This window comes from Mustela erminea, chromosome 6 (genome assembly GCF_009829155.1).
Source record: "Mustela erminea isolate mMusErm1 chromosome 6, mMusErm1.Pri, whole genome shotgun sequence".
Lineage (NCBI taxonomy): Eukaryota > Metazoa > Chordata > Mammalia > Carnivora > Mustelidae > Mustela > Mustela erminea.
In genome coordinates this window covers 85,136,613-85,142,696 of record NC_045619.1, presented here as the reverse complement: position 1 = coordinate 85,142,696, position 6,084 = coordinate 85,136,613, and positions in this window count along the sequence as shown.

The following is a 6,084-nucleotide window of genomic DNA, read 5'->3' as shown; positions in this document are numbered from 1 at the left end:
CCGCCGGGCCCCGCGCCCCCTAGCGCAGCCGTCGGAGGCCGAAGCCCACCCCGGGTTGGCAGGCCCGGCCAGCAGCCGGTGCGCGAGGGGGCGTCCCCGCCGTCGGGGCCCGGAGCATGGCGCGCGGCCTCTCGCGTCCTGGCCGCCCACGAATCCCGGGCCCCCGGCTCGGCGCCTGCTGCGCTCTCCGCACCTTCCGCTCGCGGCGGCGGCTGCGGCGGCAGCAGTGGCTCCCGTTTCGGCCGCGGGTCGGCTCCCGCTCGGGCTCCGTTTGGCGCCGGGTTCCCGCAGCTCCCTCCGTCTGTCGGGGAGAGGCGGCAGCCTCCCTCCCTCCGGCGCCCGCCGCCTGCACCGGGGTAACCATGGAGACGGGCACACCCAGGCAGGGCCGCCTCCTTAAAGGGACAGGCCTCCCGCCTAGGGATCCCCTCCCCTCGGGACCTCGGTGGGGGCAGGGGGAGGCGGTGGCCCCTCTATCCCCTGCCGCGGCGGCCGCCCGAGCCGCCCCAAGCCGCCCCGCCCGCCCCTTGGAGGAGACCGGCGAGCGCCTGGTCCCGCTAGGGCTGAGTCAGCGCAGGGGCGAGGCGTCTTTCTCTGCAGCATGGGGGTTCGCACAGAGCCTCGCAGACTCTCCTCCCCCGGAGGGACCAGAGGAGAGCTCCGGCGGGGGGTGAGCGGCGGGGCGGGGGCTGTTTTAGAAGACGTTTTCCCCGAGGAAAAATGTAGTGGGAAAGGGGACTGGGCATCTGGGCGGAGGTGGGGGAAGGCCGGGAGTTGGTGGAGGTCGCGGGCCCTAGAGGGACCCCGACTGTACAGGAAAGTCTAAAAGGAGATGGGGAGGGTGGTGTCTAAACACAGCCTCTGGACATCCAGGCCTTTCTCTGCCTCAACTTGACCCTCATCCCTGAGAGGTGCAGCTGCTGGCGGGAGCTGTCAGGAAACTGGAGGGTGGGTAGCCCTGGAAGTAAGGGTGAGAAACTCTCGGCGAGTACCAGTGTGTGTGTGTGTGTGTGTGTGTGTGTGTGTGTGTAAAGGGTGTCCGAGGGAGGGGAGTAACCCTAGGTCCTTCTTCCCGCCCCTATATTTCTATTATTTGTCGCCTTCGGCCCCTCAGGCTGCCCCAGAGGGTCAGGTTGCAAATTCAGCGGACGGGTAGGACGTCAGACACTGGGAGAACTTCCAAACCCGGTGCGTGTAGGTCCTTGCGAGCGGGGAAGGAGTAGGACCCAGCCTCCGGGCGGCAGCACCATCTCCAGTCCCGGGGAACTGGTCTCCGCGCTGTCGGTGGCCGCAGGGACCCCCTCCCGTGAGGGGGTGGGGGGGCGGGGGCCCGGGCGGGGCGGAGTGGAGCGGGGCCGGGGCGGCAGTCTGTAGCTTGTCTTCGCGCTGCCTCGGTCCCCCCAGGCTCGCTCTGCCAGCGCCGCTCCTCCTCCCTCCCACGATTTGCCAGCGAGCGCGGCTACCGCCCGCGCCCACAGGAGCCGCCGGGGCCAAAACAGCAATTTGTTCCCCGAGTGAAGCGGGAGGCCCAGCACCCCCACCACTCTAAGAGACATACCCACAGCCGCCGGCGTCGGAAAGAAAGGAGTGTCGCCTGCCCCACCCACCCCTCCATCAGCAACGAGGGCCAAAGCCCCAGACACCTGTATTTAAATGAGCTGGTGCTTTGGGAGAAAAGGGAGGAAGGGCCCTTCTCCGCCAAGTCCTCTGAATCCTGGAATCCCGCTCCCAGAACGAATGACCCCAAGGAACCTGCAGATCATGCTCCCCACGCCCACCTCCACAAGCAAAGTCAGCCCTCCCCCAAGCGCATGAACGTGCCCTCCACTCTACTCAAACATTCTGCTAGGACAGGGTGCAGTTCAGCAGTCAGCATCCTTGGAGACAAGACTGTGGTTGAAACCCTGCACTTGGTCTGACAATAGTCCAGCCACTTGCTGTCTGTGTGATTTTCCTTCTGGGACCCCATCTTCTCCTTCGTGAAATGGGGATGATAATACATGCTAACTACCCCAGAGGCTTGTCAGGAAGATTACATGAGCAAAGGAGTTAGAACAACATGTGGCATTTGCATCATGTAAATGTTTGCCATCTGACTTTGAAATTCATAGGGTTCCTGGGAAACAAGCAAGGTAGATACTATTTACACTTCATTCACAAATGAAGAAACAGAGGCAGAGGCAGAGAGAGAGAGAGAATGGGCAAGGGGGAGGGACTTGCTCAAGGTAATCAGGTTGGTAATTGGCAGAACCAGGGTTCCAAGCCTGACAGCCCGGTCCAGAGTCGCCCCTCCCCACTTCCCCACCCTTGGCCCAACCCCTAGCCCAGCCATCTCCCAGCAGGGGCCCAGAAAGCAGCTCAGACTAGCTGTGTGGACACTCACAAGGACTGGTTACCCAGGACTGTGTAAGCAGATCCTGGTGACCCTCCTGTCACCCATTTAAGCCCCAAGTGTTCAGATTTTCAGGCTTCCAGCTCATCAGCCTAGGCTGATTTGGTTTATTAAAGACACTGGTTTAGATATTAAGACAAACCCAAAGCAGATATCTCGGGTGAGGGTGAGCAGGGGGTAGATGGAATGCAGGGTGCTACAAAGAATTATAGGTTACGTTTCCGGAGCATTAACTTTGTGCCAAGCAGGAGGAGTGGGGTTGGGGACACTGCCCAAGTCCTTCAGTCTGACCTGATTTATGGCGCCCTTTCTGCCCAGAAGCAAGTAAGTGTTCAGGCATAGGGTCTCCTGCTCTCTTCCCTCTTCCACCTTACCTAGTCTCTCAGGTCTTCCTGCCAGACTTGGCCTATAGGCCCCCTTGGCTAACAGTAAGAGATTCCTTGCCTCCTCCTTCCATGCCTCCCCTCCCCCACCATACATTCATGTGGGGGTGGGGACAGATGGGCTGGGGGAGGAGCTGAGAAGGTGGTCAGGGAGCACAGTAAGCCCCTTTCCTCTTCCATCCCTCCAACTCTTAAGTCATTAGGTCATGGTGGGGAGTCACAGGGAGGGGAAGGTCGAGGGAGCCCTGTTCAGAGACAGCTCAAAGCCATTATCAAGAAGAAGAAACTCAGGAGGCTGCATTTTGGAGCTGCCGTGGGAGGCCCGTGGGAGTATTATCTACAAAAGGAACTAGGAGAGAGAGAAGGGAAGAGCAAAGCAAGGGAAAAACCGCTCAAGACACAAAAGATGGAAGAAGCACCCCACCCCCCAAAGCGCAGGCGGAGTCAGTCACTGTGTGCAGGGGGTAAGAGCAGGTGGCTGTCGAGGAACAGAGCCCAGGGGCCCTCCTGTCTCCTCCCCTCTTCCCACTCTCTCCTTCCTTCCTGGAGGTCCCCAGGTCTGTTTCCAGCCCCGCTCTCTCAGCCTGTGGCCAGGCTCTGCTTCCAAGCCTGTGCTGAGTGGTGGGAAAATCTCAGGTTTCCAAGTCAGGGGAGTCTGGATTTGAATTGTAGCTCTGCCACTGATGACCTTGGTGGGGTGGGGGGGAAGGAGTGAGGTGGGTGTGAATCTCCAAGAGCATCAGTTCCTTCATTTGTGAATTGATCTTTCTTCAAAGGACTGTTGAGATGAGCTTAGTAGGTGGTTGGGATTGTTATCAAAGTCCCCCTAAGTGCTTGTCCTGGCCATGGGGGCTGGGAACACAGAAATGAGCTGAGGAGCAAGCCTCCCAGAAGGCTCCCCAACTCCACCAAAACAAACATTTGGGGGAAATTTTTGAGGCCTCCAGTACTTGGCCACTCCTTGGCTATCTCATTCTAAGTGATTCCTTTTCTGTTTGTGGAGGATCCCAACTAGTGTGAGTAGATCATAATACATTTTCAAAGGAGGGAATCCTGGAAGATGGATGGTTTTATGTACAGATGTGGAAAATGCTGTGTATTATATGGCTAGTAAGTGGAGGAACCAGGCCTGAATCGAGATTTGACTAGGCTGACAGTTTGTGACGCGCCATCGTGCTGGAGTGCTTTCTCCTACCCTTTGGTTAACAGTCTATTCAAAGGGGACAGCACGGCCCTTTTGATGAGTATGCAGATAGTGACCTGTCCTGAGTGCCCACTGTGCCCAGCAACCCAGCCCCCAAACTATGGGGAGCTACTATGGGGGACTGCTGGCTCCCCAGCCCCGTGGGGAGGGGACTCTACCGGGGTCCGGCCTGTGGCAGGCAAGGGAGTGAGTATGAGCGATTTCAATGTCAATCTGCGTGTTCTAGCAACACCAGAAAATGGATTTGTTTGAAAGTAAGGTATAGAGAAAGCCTAACTGGGTTAAGTTGAAGAGAGACATAAAAAGGAGACCTGACTTTTTCCTTGAGGAATCAGAGTGGGTGGTATTTGTTCCTGCTGTTTTGACGGCAGTGAAGGGGCGGGCGGGCCGGGGAACAGTTGTGCTGGTGGTAGTGATGGTGGGTGGGTTTCCTTACCCAGGAACATCTGTCATATAGCGTCTCCCCCTGGGTGAGGAGCAGGGCAGGTAACAAAGCAGCCTCGGCACCTGGACTGAAGGAATGTTCCCCCGCTTTCCCCTGGGCACGCTGCTGTGCAACTGTTCACCCAGGCCAGCCCCATCAGCCTCTGGCCTGCCCCCTGCCCCCACCCCCACCAAGAGCTCAGAAATGGGGGGTGGCAGTGGGCTTCTCAGACAGTGTGTCAGACAGACAAGAGAGGTCCAGAGCGCACTGTGCTGGGGGGATAGGCATGCAGGAGAAAAACTACAGAAGGGACAGGATAATGAAGTCATTCTTTTTTTAACCTTTTTTTAAAATTTATTTGACAGACAGAGATCACAAGTAGGCAGAGAGGCAGGCAGAGAGAGAGAGGAAGGGAAACAGGCTCCCTGCTGAGCGGAGAGCCTGATGCGGGGCTCGATCTCAGTACCCTGGGATCATGACCTGAGCCGAAGGCAGAGGCTTTAACCCACTGAGCCACCCAGGTGCCCTTTTTTAACCTTTTTTAACAGGTCGGTCTGGCTGGAGATAGGGGAAGTCTTTCAGACACTTTTGAACAGGGCAAGAGAGAGAGAAGCAAAGAAGTTCTGGTGAGTAAATGTTCAGTTTGTCACTGGTTAGCTCAGACACCAGGGTCTGAGTTAGCAGCTCCTGGTTAGCTATCCACCCCCTACCCCGTCTGGGAAATAGTTACCATTGGGTCCACTTACAGTTCAGGAAGAGGCTCACAGATGGGACGTAATTTGCCCAAGGCTAGTCGGTCACAGAGCTAGCAGGCTGGGAAACCAGAATTGAAATCCAAGTAGGTGTCTCCAAAGTCCCGGGTCTTCCCACTCCGTTGCATAGCCACCAGACACGGCTTCCAAGAGTTTAAAGAGCTAAGAGCTCTGTTTCCCTCCACCTGCAAAGTGGCTGAGGAAAGAGCTGGAACAATTTATCTTTGCCTCAGAACTCAACATGGTGGCCAGCGCACAGTAGGTGCCTTTGTTTGAAGGAATGTGCTCCCGTGGCTACCAGAAGTCGAGTTTGACCGACGGAACGGTTCTGGCTACGAGGATTTGCTCTGATACTCTGAACTGGCCGAAACAGTGACAAAACAGCTTCTTGGTGGGTGACCTCCGATTATGTGATCTGAACAACTGTTTCTTCCATGAAGTGTGCTACTTTGTGGATCTAATCCCCACCAGGTGGGACAAGAAGGTGGGTTGAACCGTATGCATCAGGCAAACCAGATCCTCATTTTGTTAGGTGAGGTGGCAGAATTTCCAGGGGGCAACATAACATTACTTCGCTGATCTCCAAAAGTACAGGTTCATTCCCGGACTGGAGAGGATGACTGCTGGCTGGCTTTTCCAGGTCACGCCCAACCCAAAAGAGCTTGTTTTGCTTTTCCTCATACATGCTTTGAACGCTCATGAGTGTACCCTGGCTGGGGATTCTGAAATAGGAAGTCACCGTATCTATAAGCCACTGAACAAAGGCCTGAGCATTCCTTGGTGTAGTCCTACTGTAAGCGCATGTCCCAGCCCTCAGCGTGGTATGTCCTCTGCTGTCCTCACACCAGATTGGGGGGGGTTCTTTCATGTAATGCTACCACCTCCTAGCATTTTATTCATTGTGTCAGTTCCCCCAACTAGGGTATCAG